The sequence below is a fragment of the Cavia porcellus genome, unplaced genomic scaffold (assembly GCF_034190915.1).
Source record: "Cavia porcellus strain 051 isolate PalLab524CR breed Dunkin Hartley unplaced genomic scaffold, mCavPor4.1 scaffold_22, whole genome shotgun sequence".
Taxonomy (NCBI): domain Eukaryota; kingdom Metazoa; phylum Chordata; class Mammalia; order Rodentia; family Caviidae; genus Cavia; species Cavia porcellus.
In genome coordinates, this window is record NW_026947505.1 from 42,349,683 (window position 1) to 42,363,361 (window position 13,679).

The window sequence follows — 13,679 nt, forward strand, 5'->3', positions numbered from 1 at the left end:
AAATAACTTTAAAGTAAAAATTATGAGACAAAATTTAATACTCATGTCATATGCATGTAATTAAGTTTGTGCTTTGCCCTATTTCTTTAAAAAGGTAAAACTCGGCATGGTAACATGCATCTGCAATCCCAACTCTTGGGAGGCTGAGGCAGGAGGATCGCTGAGTTTGAGGCCAACCTGGGCTATGTAGTGAATTCGAGGCCAGCCTGAACTACATAGCAAGCTCTGTCTCAAAGTGAATAAATACATAAAAACAATTTTAAAAGCATATAACTTTCATATAACAGATTGATCAGATGCCACATTTTTTTAATTTGAAGGGTTACATACTTGTGAAAAGTTTGATGAATAAAAAAGTTGAAAAATTTTGCAGCAGGTAATATTTTAACAATCCTGTTAGTATTTTTAAAGGATAACTGAGAACAGGACTCAGACACCTTTCTTTGTGAGACAGAAGAAGGTGATGGAGAATTCTCTGAGACAAAGAACTGTTTATCAGTGCTTTACCAGTGTTTTCCATCAACCACCAGGACCCCCTGCATTCCCATAGAGAACAGGCCAAGTTATTTAATTAAAAAAATAAAGACCCAGAAAGTCACTATCCACAGTGCTTTGGCTAAAATAAAGACAGGCGTCAGTTACTCCTGCGGAGAAGACAGCAATCGTCTTGAGACCAACTCGCTGCTTTACTAGAAGCCACGGTTGGGGTCACTTGGCACCAAAGGAGGCTGCAAGAGGGGTGAGCCTCCAGAGGACAGCAAGACAGCAGCATGGCAGCAGGGACATAGGCACCACCCAAAGATAAGTGGGTGAGTCTGGCAGTGACAGTCAGGCATGCACGAGCCACATGCCACCAGAACACACCCACGTAGCATCCCACATTCAAAACTACACCATTTATATTCTCAGTAGACAACTCTGACAATTAGGAAAAAAAAAAAAAAAGCAAAACAAGGAAATCGAACTGACTCTTCAGGCCGCACTGCGGTGCCTGATGCCTACACTCTGTCCGGTGGGCCAGCACCACTCTGTGTGTTCTTTGCTCTTTGCGGTAAAGCAAGGACAGCCACACAGCACACAGGAACTGCTGGGAGACATTAGCTCCTGATATTTGCTGTGCACATTTGGAAGGTTCTCTGCACATGCACAATCATATATTTTTGTTCATCAGCGACAAGAGCATGCCCGCCTTGCCTCTCGTCCTTGGGCCTCACTCCAGACTGGCCCTTGCTGCACACTCCTCCACGACTTGCCGCCCTTTCCAGACCGTCATTGTCCTTTCTCATCTTCCCAGCTAGATAGCAAGTCAGAAACTATGCCCAACTTCAGTGTTTATGAGTGCCACCAGCCCATGGGACAGGAGCTAAAGACCCACAATTCATAATTAGGGACCAAAATTACAGCTGTATAAATAAGGAAAGGCACACAGATACTGTGTGGGGTGACAGGATGGAGCGTATGGCTGTCACTGACCACAAGTGTTTGAAGTGCGGGGACTTCCGGGAGAACATGGCGGACAGATAACAGCAGCTACGGAGGCTCTCTGAAAGGCTTGGCTCAGAAGTCAGGAAGGGTGCGGGGTAATGAGACATAAGCAGGTGGAGATATGCTCTGCTGACTCAGGAACGAACTGGGCTGAGAGAAACCAACTTGGAATGCAGTCCTGGTGCTAAAACAGGAACAGAAAAGCCTTGGTGTGGAGGCTGGACCCCACGCCATTGGAAGCCGCGATTTGGGTTTCCCGCCGCAAGGCGACTGCCTCTACAGCAGCTCAGCAAGGAGAGAGACGCGCGGAAGCTCTGAGAACGGGAGTCTGCGAATGGAGTCGAAAACAGGACGGGCAGGGAGGCGTGCACTGACTTGTGGTGAGGGGAGTGAGAGAAACTGACACTCTACCACAGTTTGACTCCAGCGGAGGACATTCTGGGCCCAGGCAGTCCTGCGGGACCAGGGTGCGGTGGCGACTCCAGCCACACATACCCCTCTCGGGCGGGATTGGTGAAAAGTGCCTGGCCTGCGTGAAGCTGCTGGTAGACCCGGTAGGCTGGGCCAACCCAGATCCCAGAGCCTGAGGGTGGCCGGGAGGGCCGACTCCCGAGTAGGCTGCCTGGTCTGGAACTTCCTGGTGCACTGCGGTGGGTGGGAACACCTAGCCGGAGCAATTTGATCAGGCTGTGGCTGACAGGGAGAGAAGCTGGGTCTCCTATATAAGCTTGCATATATAAGGAACAGAGAATATGAGAAGAGGCAGCAACAAGAAAGGCTCCTCGGCCCCCAATTCTGAGAAACATGCAATAGCGGACACCGCACCAATACACATAAAGCACCATATAGAGAGCCTCATAGATCACTTCAGGAATGAAGTTATTAATGACCTGAAGCTAGAAGTATGCAGAATAGTTAGAGAAATGCTAAGCACCACCCAGGAAAAAACAGATGGTGGAATGGAAGAACAGAAAAAGAGGGGAGAATTGTTTGATGGAGAAAACAGAGAAAGCATAGAATACGTGAAGCAGGTTCAAAGGGACTATCAAGAAACTAAGAAGTCTATCGAAGACTGTCATAACAGCTTGAAAGAAACTAAGGACAGACTATCTGAACTGGAAGGCAGATTTGTAATATGGGAGAATGAAATGAAAAACTTCTTAAAAATAACAAAGAAACAAACAGCAATAATACAAAGACAAGAAGATGATAAGAGGATCCATAACTTAAGGATTAAGAACATAAAAGAAGAAGTAGGGACACAAACAAGTGAACTACAAAAGCTACTCACAGAAATAATCCAGGAGAATTTTCCTAATTTAGCAAAAGGTAAAGATACTCAGATGTATGAGGCATACAGGACCCCAGCTACCTACAACCCAAACAGAGCAACACCCAGGCATATAATAATAAAAATTCCAGAAATTCAATACAAGAACAGAATATTAAAAGCTGTCAGAGACAAGAAACAGACCACTTACAAGGGAACACCCATCAGAATTACAGCAGATTTCTCTGCACAAACCATCAAATCACGAAGAGCGTGGGGGAAAATAATTCAAGCTTTGAAAGATAATAATCTCCAGCCAAGATTGAGATATCCTGCACAACTGTCCCTGGAAATTGATGGAAAAACAAGGTGCTTCCAGGATAAAGAGGAACTGGGGGAATTTGCAACCACCAATTCAACTCTACAGAGAGTATTGCAGGATATTCTAAAAAAAAGAAAAATACAAAGAATCCAGAAATAGTGGTGGGGAGGCCACACCGAATGGAGCAGAGAACAAAATGAAGAAGACAAACTGACAGCTACTGACAGAAAAAGAGCTCAACAGAAATGAGGCAGAGAAGATTGGATGATAGGAACAGCCATTTTGGAGAAAATGACATCTTAATAGGTAATACTGATTTAGTATCATCTTGTTTTGAAGTCTCATCTAGCTTTTGTTCTTCTGTCTCCAATGGTCTAAATAGGTTGTAGCTTATTGGATTTTATTATGTACAATAGTATAAGCAAAACCTTTTAAAGACAAGGAGATTATACAGAAACCATTGTTCATTTTCTGTTAGTCGATTCTAAATACTCTGTAATGCTGTCATTCTCTTAAATGGTTTTACATTGTTTTGATATACTTAATGCTACAGTATATGAAGTTGTACTCAAGGATTTCAAGGAAAGAGACAATATGGTAACTACTTTTGGGTCGGGATTATCTGGTGGCGAAACACTATTCTGCTTAAATGATTATGTTTTGATCTGCGCTGTTTTGCTGTTATGCCCTCTTTTATCTCAATCTCCATTCCATTATTTACTTTTTTATTTTTATCCTTTTAATTAAAGGAAAAATAGCAGGATATATTATAGTAACCCACTTTGACTTTCCATTATCTCGATTTGAAGCCCTGTATTACTCTCACCATCTTGTTTTTGACTGATGTTCCCCTATTCTGTTTTGCTGGATAGTATCAGGTTCGAAAGTTTAGGCATCAGCTGTGAAGATAATGAGATTCATTATAACGCCCATTCTCGTTGACTTTTATCTACTTTTGAAGACCTACAATGTCTCCAATGTTTTGGTTTTGTCGGTTTTGTTCTTTACTGTTTTGTTCAATTGTATTATAACTAATGATATAGGCAATTCTATTAGAGATAGCGGGAGGCATTATGGTAACCATTGTTGATCACCTTGTATTATGTTTTTACGTTACCTATTATGTCCACCCTTTTGACTTGACCGATTCTGTTCTGTTATGTCACATTTGGTTTTACCCTCTTCCAAAAAAGTAATAAGAACCGTGGGAGCAATGAAACCCAAAATGTGTAATAGTCATTGTACAAAAGAGAGGAAAAGAAAGTGCTCTAAACTATATAACTGCATGTATATTTAAGTGTATAAGATAGAAAATGATATCACAGAGTTTTATTGGATCATTGAACAGAACTGTTTGCAGTATCATTGTTGGAATGTCCACTTTACAAGCTTTAATTTTGTGACTTGAACAATTATTTCTAAGATGACAATATGTAATCCATTAACTAGTGATTTCCTACTGTTTATTTTTTTTTCTGTAAATCTGTATAACTTGTACCCTTTCTCTGCTTTTTTTTTCTTTTTTCTTTTCTCCTTAAATAAAATTAAAAAAGAAAAAAGTGTTTGAAGTGCGGTCTCCACAAGCAGGTGCCCACAGCCCAGCCCAAGTGTTGATAGAGGCCCAGAAAGTGGGGACCAGCCCCCATAACCATGTCTGCACCCTCCCCAGGGTGGTGGTCAGAGCAGGGCAGAAGTCCTGGTGGCAAGAGCTGGGACATGTTAATCCTACAACCTCTAGCCACTAACTAAATGTGGCAGTGCACATCCTCCCACATTAAAAGGAGGGTGATAGATCCCTGTGTTGTTTATGTTTAATCTCCTTTTTTTCTATAAATAACTTTTTTTATTGCAATCCGTACCTCCAGGAGGGAATTCCCCCACTCCTATTTTAACATCGGTGAAGTCCATATGGGTCTTTAAACAAGGGGCATGATCTCTAGCTTCAGAATTTTGTTTTTCCTTTTTCATGGAGCCCAAAATACTGGTCATTTTATAATACACCATGTGTTAGGTGACATGAAACAGTCTACATCCACCCATCAACCTTTTTATTCACAATTGCAAGCTTTTGTTTTATACTTAGAAAGGCCTTCTTCATCCCAGGATTATGCATTTTCATTTTTTTTTCTGGCACCAGATATTGAACTCACCACCTTGTGCTTGCCAGACAGGCACTTATGCCACTGAGCTAAATCCTTGGCCTGATTTCTATTATGTATTTTGCTTATCTTTTTTAAATTTAAAATCTATGACACACCTTTGATTTGCTTTATTGTAAAGACCAAAAAAGAACTGTTTTTTCTAAATGGCAGCCTCCAAGTCATCTTTACCCAAGACTTTATCAAAGCAATGTTCAAACCCCACAGGCATTTTATTTCTGAACCTATAGTCAAATACCATGACAGTTCCACAATGTATTACAGATCTGTGATTTTATAATTTCATCAAATCTAGCATGTATTTCGTGCACAGTAAAAATGATTAAGTTATAGCATACCACCCATTGTTAATAGTATAATTTTAGCAATGCTAAATAAATAGAAATTTTAAAAGGTGGGCCTGGTGGTATATGCCTGTAAATCCCAGCATGTGGGAAGCTGAGCAAGAGGATTGCTGTGAGTTTGAAGCCAGCTGGGCTACATAATGGGTTCAAGGCCAGCCTGAACTACATATAGCCTATTTCAAACAAATAAAATTAAAAGATAGAAAACATAATTTTGAACAATGTTAATATGGTAAGAGGGACAAGTCACCTTGATTACTTTTGTTTTTCAGAAGTTTTCTGATTATTTTTTATCTCCCTCAAGAAATTCTTAATTTGGCAAGCTCACTACTGCCACCACCAGAAAAAACCACCAACTCTTATGCTTTATTTAGGGTTACATTTATATTAAAGACTAGACTTACAGAAAAGTAGCTCAAGGATCTTTTATGGCTAAAAGGGAACAGCCTTTGTTTCCCCCTTCTCAGAAAGCACTTCGAAGTTTATATCTGCCAGATGTTTCACTCCAAGGAAATTACTATTGCTCATGTTTAATGAGCAAAAAACTAGAGAGGAACACAAAAGTTCTCTGCAGTGACATGAATGGCATGAACTTCTATATCTTCTAGAGAAAAAGTTCTTGCCGTGTACTGAATGGCTGTGCCCCTCCAAAATTCATAGAATAGACTCCTAACCCCTGGTATAATGTGTTCTGGAACTTTGGGGTGGTGATCAGGTCAGGCTGAGTCCTCATGAATGGGATTAGTGTCTTATAAAGCAGGGACATTCAAAGGTAGGTGTGGTTGTACATGCTGTAATCCCAAAACTCAGAGAGCTGAGGTATCACCGTGAGTTTGAGGGCAGTCTGGGCTACACAGTGAGCTCAAGACCATTCTGAACTACATAAGGGGTGAGACCATCTCAAAAAACAGGGGAGGGACATTTCAAAGGTGATTTCTCTCTCTGCCATAGAAAGACACAGTAGAGAACATGATGGACAGATAGCAGCTACGGAGGCTCTCTGAAAGACTCGGCTCATAATTCAGGAATGGTGCGGAGTAAGGAGTCATAAGCAGGTGGAGATATGCTCTGCTGACCCAGGAACGAACTGGGCTGAGAGAAACCAACTTGGAATGCAGTCCTGGTGCTAGAACAGGAACAGAAAAGCCTCAGTGTGGAGGCTGGAGCCCGCGCCATTGGAAGCCTGGATTTGGGTTTCCCGCTGTGTGGCGGCTGCGTCTACATCGGCTCGGCAAGGACAGAGACGTGTGGAAGCTCTGCAGGATGGGCTGGGAGCCGTGCACTGATTTGTGGTGAGGTGAGTGAGAGAAACTGACACTCTACCACAGTTTGACTCCAGCGGAGGACATTCTGGGACCGGGCAGACCTGCGGGAGCAGGGCGCTGTGGCGATTTCAGCCACATATCTCCCTCTCAAGCGGGATTGGTGAGAAGTGCCTGGCCTACGTGACACTGCTGGCGGACCCAGTAGGCTAGCCCAACCCAGATCCCAGAGCCTGAGGGTGGCCTAGAGGGGCGGCCCCGCTTAGGCTGCCTGGTCTGGAACTTCCTGGTGTGCTGCGGTGGGCGGGAACACCTAGCCGGTGCAATTCGATCAGGCTGTGGCTGACAGGGAGGGAAGCTGGGCCTCCTATATAAGCTTGCATATATAAGGAACAAAGAATATGGGAAGAGGCAGCAACAAGAAAGGCCCTTCGGGCCACAATCCTGAGAAACAGGCAATAGCAGACACCGCACCAATAGACATAAAGCGCCATCTAGAGAGCCTCATAGATCAGTTCAGGAATGAAGTTATCAATGACCTGAAGCTAGAAGTAAGCAGAATAGTTAGAGAAATGCTAAGCACCACCCAAGAAAAAACAGATGGTGGAATGGAAGAACAGAAAAAGATGGGAGAATTGTTTGATGGAGAAAATAGAGAAAGCATAGAATACGTGAAGCAGGTTCAAAGGGACTACCAGGAAACTAAAAAGTCTATCAAAAACTGGCATAACAGCTTGAAAGAAACTAAGGACAGACTATCTGAACTGGAGGGCAGATTTGTAATATGGGAGAATGAAATGAAAAACTTCTTAAAAGTAATAAAGAAACAAACAGCAATAATACAAAGACAAGAAGATGATAAGAGGATCCATAACTTAAGAATTAAGAACATAAAAGAAGAAGTAGGGACACAAACAAATGAACTACAAAAGCTACTCACAGAAATAATCCAGGAGGATTTTCCTAATTTAGCAAAAGGTAAAGATACTCAGATGTATGAGGCATACAGGACCCCAGCTACCTACAACCCAAACAGAGCAACACCCAGGCATATAATAATAAAAATTCCAGAAATTCAATACAAGAACAGAATATTAAAAGCTGTCAGAGACAAGAAACAGACCACTTACAAGGGAACACCCATCAGTATTACAGCAGATTTCTCTGCACAAACCATCAAATCACGAAGAGCGTGGGGGGAAATAATTCAAGCTTTGAAAGATAATAATCTCCAGCCAAGATTGAGATATCCTGCATAACTGTCCCTGGAAATTGATGGAAAAACAAGGTGCTTCCAGGATAAAGAGGAACTGGGGGAATTTGCAACCACCAATTCAACTCTACAGAGAATACTGCAGGATATTCTAAAAAAGAAAAATACAAAGAATCCAGAAATAGTGGTGGAGAATGGAGCAGAGAAAATACAAAGAATCCAGAAATAGTGGCTCTAATGAATGGAGCAGAGAACAAAATGAAGAGGACAAACTGACAACTAATGACAGAAAAAGAGCTCAACAGAAATGAGGCAGAGAAGATTGGATGAAAGGAACAGCTATTTTGGAGAAAATGACGTCTTAATAGGTAATACTGATTTAGTATCATCTTGTTTTGAAGTCTCATCAAACTTTTGTTCTTCTGTCTCCATTGGTCTAAACAGGTTGTATCTTATTGGATTTTATTATGTACGATAGTATAAGCAAAAACTTTTAAAGACAAGGAGATTATTCAGAAACCATTGTTCATTTTCTGTTAGTTGATTCTAAATACCCTGTAATGCTGTTATTCTCTTAAATGGTTTTACATTGTTTTGATACATTTAATGCTACAATATACGAAGTTGTATTCAAGGATTTCAAGGAAAGAGACAATATGGTAACTACTTTTATGTCAGGATTATCTTGTGGTGAAACACTATTCTGCTTAAATGGTTACGTTTTGATCTGCGCTGTTTTGCTGTTATGCCCTCTTTTATCTCAATCTCCACTCCATTATTTACTTTTTTATTTTTATCCTTTCAATTAAGGGAAAAATAAATAAAAATAGCAGGATATATTATAGCAACCCACTTTGACTTTCCATTATCTTGATTTAAAGCCCTGTATTACTCTCACCATCTTGTTTTTGATTGATGTCCCCCTATTCTGCTTTGCTTGATAGTACCAGGTTCGAAAGTTTAGGCAACAGCTGTGAAGATAGTGAGACTCATTATGACGCCCATTCTTGATGACTTTTATCTACTTTTGAAGAGCTACAATGTCTCCAATGTTTTGGTTTTGTCGGTTTTGTTCTTTACTGTTTTGTTCAATTTTATTATAACTGATGATATAGGCAATTCTATTAGAGATAGCGGGAGGCATTATGGTAACCATTATTGATCACCTTGTATTATGCTTTTACATTACCTATTATGTCCACCCTTTTGATTTGATTGACTCTGTTCTGTTATGTCACATTTGGTTCTACTCCCTTCCAAAAAAGTAATAAGAACTGTGGGAGTAACAAAACCCAAAATGTGTAATTGTCATTGTACAAAAGAGAGGAAAAGAAAGTGCTCTAAATTATATAACTGCATGTATGTTTAAGTGTATAAGATAGAAAATGTTATCACTGAGTTTTATTGGATCATTGAACAGAACTGTTTACAGTCTCACTGTTGGAATGTCTACTTCACAAGCTTTAACTTTGTGACTTGAACAATTATTTCTAAGATGACTATATAATCCATTAACTAGTGATTTCCTACTGTTTATTTTTTTCTGTAAATCTGTATAACTTGTACCCTTTCTCTGCTTTTTTTTCTCCTTAAATAAAATTTAAAAAAAAAGAAAGACACAGTAAAAAGGGAACTACTGTGCTTTGAGTAAGTGTCCCCCAAAGACCCACACGCTCCAGCCTATGGCACTATGGAAACCTGTAAGAGACAGGGTCTGTTGGGCAGAAGCAGATCATTAGGGACATGTCCCTGAAGATGCTATTGGGACCTCAACCCTTTCTTCTGCTTCCCAGAAATCATGCAGTACATAGTTCTTCTGCCATGTACTCCCATGATGTACTGTGTCACTCCACAAGCCTAAAACAGCAAGGCTGAGTGCGTGCACTGAAATCCCTGTGACCATGAGCCCAAATAGTTTTCTTCCTTTTAAGTTAATTACCTTGGGTTATTTGATCAGAGTGACAAAAAGTTAACAAAGAAAACTAATACTAACAGTAGATTTTGATGGTTAATCCTAATTGTCAATTTGATTGGCTTGAGAGACTCCTACAAGATCAGTAAGGCACACTTCTGGGTGAATCTTGGGGTGTGACCTTAGGGACTATATTTGGTTCTTGGCTCCTTCCTCTTGAATGTTTCCCTGCTCTCTGCTTCCCACATGCCATAAATTCAGTGGCTTTCCTCCAACATACTCTTCCACCATGATGTTTCTTCCTTGGAGTCAGTTTACCATAGGTTAAGACTCCTAAAACCAGTCAGCCATGGGCTGACACCCCTGAACCCATGAGCCCTCTAAAATGACTTTCTCACATTTTTGGTCACAGCAATAAAAAGCAGCTAATATAGAAAATTGGTACCAAAGAGATGGGTGTTTGGAATTTGTGAGAGGAATTTGAAAATATTTGGAGAAGCAAGCTAAAGAAAGCCTAGACTGCTTTGGGTGATAAACTGAAACAGTATTCCAGCGAGGCTCAGAACACCAGAATGCTGCTAGAAATAAACACAATAAAGTGAATGCTCAGGAAGTTTCAGATGGAAAGGATGCCTCCATTTGGAATTGGACTAAAGGACACCCATGTCACATCACAGCAAATAATGTGGCTACAGTCTGTTCGTGTTCTGAGACTATTTGGGAAGCTGAGCTTAAAGCTAACAGATTAATCTGGTAGAGGACATTTCAAGGCAGCATCATATTTAGGCACCAGCAAAAAGCAGTTGGCTGCTTTTAGCCAAATTTGAGAATCAGAGGCAAAGAAGAGTAAAATGGGAAAATTCTGGAAACTTGTGGCTTGGTGGTCAAAGGAGCACATTTTCAAAGTGCTGCCAAGGAGAACGCCATTGCTGAGGAGATTGGCACCAATAAAAAGAGGCCATGCACTTTGCACCAGATCAACAGAAAGATGCATCCAGAGCATCCGAGCATCTGGGAGGCCACGCAGTGTGTGGCAGGTCACAGCCCTTGCAAGCTGCTCCTGAGAGAAGCTCTGAGAGTAAAGCCAAAGCTGTAAGAGAGACTCCAGAAGTTCAAGATGCCAGGAACGGGGAATATCCGCCACAGGAAACTAGGCAGGGAGCAGAGTCTGCCATGAGACAGGCTGTGTGAGCGGCAGCCCGCAAGGCTGCCACAGGGCCTCAGTGTGACCTGGATGCTGCACTCTGACCTGTGTTCGGTGGTCCCCTGCCATGTTCCTGTTTTTCCCTTTTAGAATAGGTATGTTTACCACCCACCATTTATCTGGGAAATTATATACTTGTTATTTGGCTTTTATAAGGCTCACAGCTGAGTTTACCTTGAGTCTTAAGAGACTTTGGACTCAGACTTTTAAACAATGCTAAAACACGTAAGACTTTGAGGACTCTTGAAATAAATGCATTTTGCATTATAAAATACATAAGGGACCTGGGGTTAGGGAAGGTTTGGTTTGGATACATGTTCTCCAAAGAACCACTGTTAAGGTGTGGTCATCAGCTGTGGCACTCCTGCAGATAGTAAGACCTTTTTTTTTTTTTTTTTTAAGACAGGGTCTCATTATGCAGTTCAGGCTGGCCTGAGCTTACTTTGCAGTCTAGAGTGGTCTTGAACTTGTCGAGATCCTCCTGCCTCAGCCTCGTGAGTGCTGGGATTACAGGCATGCAGTACCATGACCAACTCAGACATCTTTAAAAGGTAAGGCTCCTGGGATAAGGTGAAATCGCTGGGGTCATGCTCTTGAGACCTCGACAGCTTCTCTTCTTGCTTGTCAGCCACAAGGTGAGGAGTCTGTTCCACCATACATCAGCCCAAAGCAACAGTGCCACATGACCATGAAACAATGAGCCATAATAAACTTTCCATCCTTTCATCTCAAGTAGTTTCCTTCCCAAAAGCCAGGAACTGAGCCCGCAGCAAGCACTGGATTAGCTGGCACCCTGATGTCACATGTCCCAGCTGCCAGAACTTAGAGCTAAATATCTGTCATTTAAGCCACTGTGTCAGCCCATAGCACTTACCGTACGGCAGTACCTGAAGGGTATGTGAGAAAGGTTAGCTGGGCATGGTGACACAAGCCTGTAAATACCAGGTCTACTGAGGCATAGTTCAGTGCTCTTTGGGTTTAATCCCCAGTAACACAAGGCAAGGGCGGGGATAAGAGGTGTAACTAATTTTAAGATTTTAAGACTATTTCTAGTCACAATCTCTCACACTAAAAATGTAATGCAGTGGAAACTACAAAAATGCAAAGTTCAAAAAGAGCAAGGGTATGCAACCACTTCACCTCTACCAAATCTGGACCTGGGGCTGGTACAAACACTGCGTTGTGGAGATTTAGAGGCTGCCGCTTGTCCCTTCTCCTTCTTACACACAGGCCCGTATCAGTTACACAAAGTGATGAGACTCAGCGCCATCCTTAAAGTGCCCCAAACGATGAATACTAAATGTCACTCCAAGACCCATGTGTTAAGTTTGGTCCCTCCTGGGGAGGCGGGGAGGCACTATTGGGAGCTGGCAGAACCTTTAACAGATGCAGTCTAGTGGGTGATTTTTAGGTCACTGGAGCTATGGTCCTGAAGGGGGTTGAAGGACCACAGCCACTGTTTGCTTTGTCACTTCCTGACCGTGAGGAGGGATATGTCTTCTGCTAACCTCACCAGCCATGATGCATGGCTTCACCCACCACAGTGGGGGACAAAAGATCGTGGACTGAAACCCCTAAGTTGGTAAGCCAGAATAAACCTTTTCCCTTTATAAGCTGATTATCTCAGATGTTTGTTACAGTAAAGGAAAGCTAGTAACACAGTTGTGCAACACCAAATAACTCTAAAATCACAGCCCAGAGGTGGAGCCTCTAGCAAGCACCAGGACACCCTCTGCAGACACTGAGCAACTGCAGGTGCCACAGTCCAGAGACCCAGTATCACCTGTGTGGGCCAAGATAGGGACAGCCCCACAGGGCCAGGTACCCCAGCAGGCACGAGGTCCCCAGAGGTGAGATGAGTCCCTGACACCTGCTAGGCGAAGTGGGGTGACAATAACTTAGAAACAAGAGATGATGTCAAAGGAGAGACTCAAGGGAATAAGCCAGGCAGATAGAAGAGAAACCCCAAACTCAAGGACAGCTTGCCCATGGGGACAGAGAGTAGAGAGCAGAGATGGCAGGACACCAGTTGTGAAAGTCAAGGGTCTAGGGATTTGGTACAAATTGCAGCACTGGCCATATCTGCTTTGCAGCCCCTCCTCACATCTGAGGTCAGACAGGGCTGTCAGAGCCAAGATGGTTCTCTGTCCCTGCTGGTGGTGCACGAGTAAGCACAGCTGGGCGGAGAGCGGAGAGCGGAGCAGGCTGGGGCCATCAGGGAGCTTGAGGAGGGGTGGCTTTGGTCAGTGCTTCTCAGACAAGGCAACTTGAAGGAGACGTGCCACCCTGCCAGGAAGAGCTGGGCCTGTCAAGGACAATCTAGGAAGCTCAGCAGGGGACCTGGGATGTGGCAGCTGACCAGCAAACTTCAGGGCTGCATTGCCACAGGGCTGACAGTGCCGAGTAGTTAAAATCAAGGTCTGAAACACTACAGGCCTCAGAGGCAAGCACACCCGCAGGCTGGTGTGGGCACCAAGGCCCTTGCAAGGGTACTTGCAGGAGGGCAGG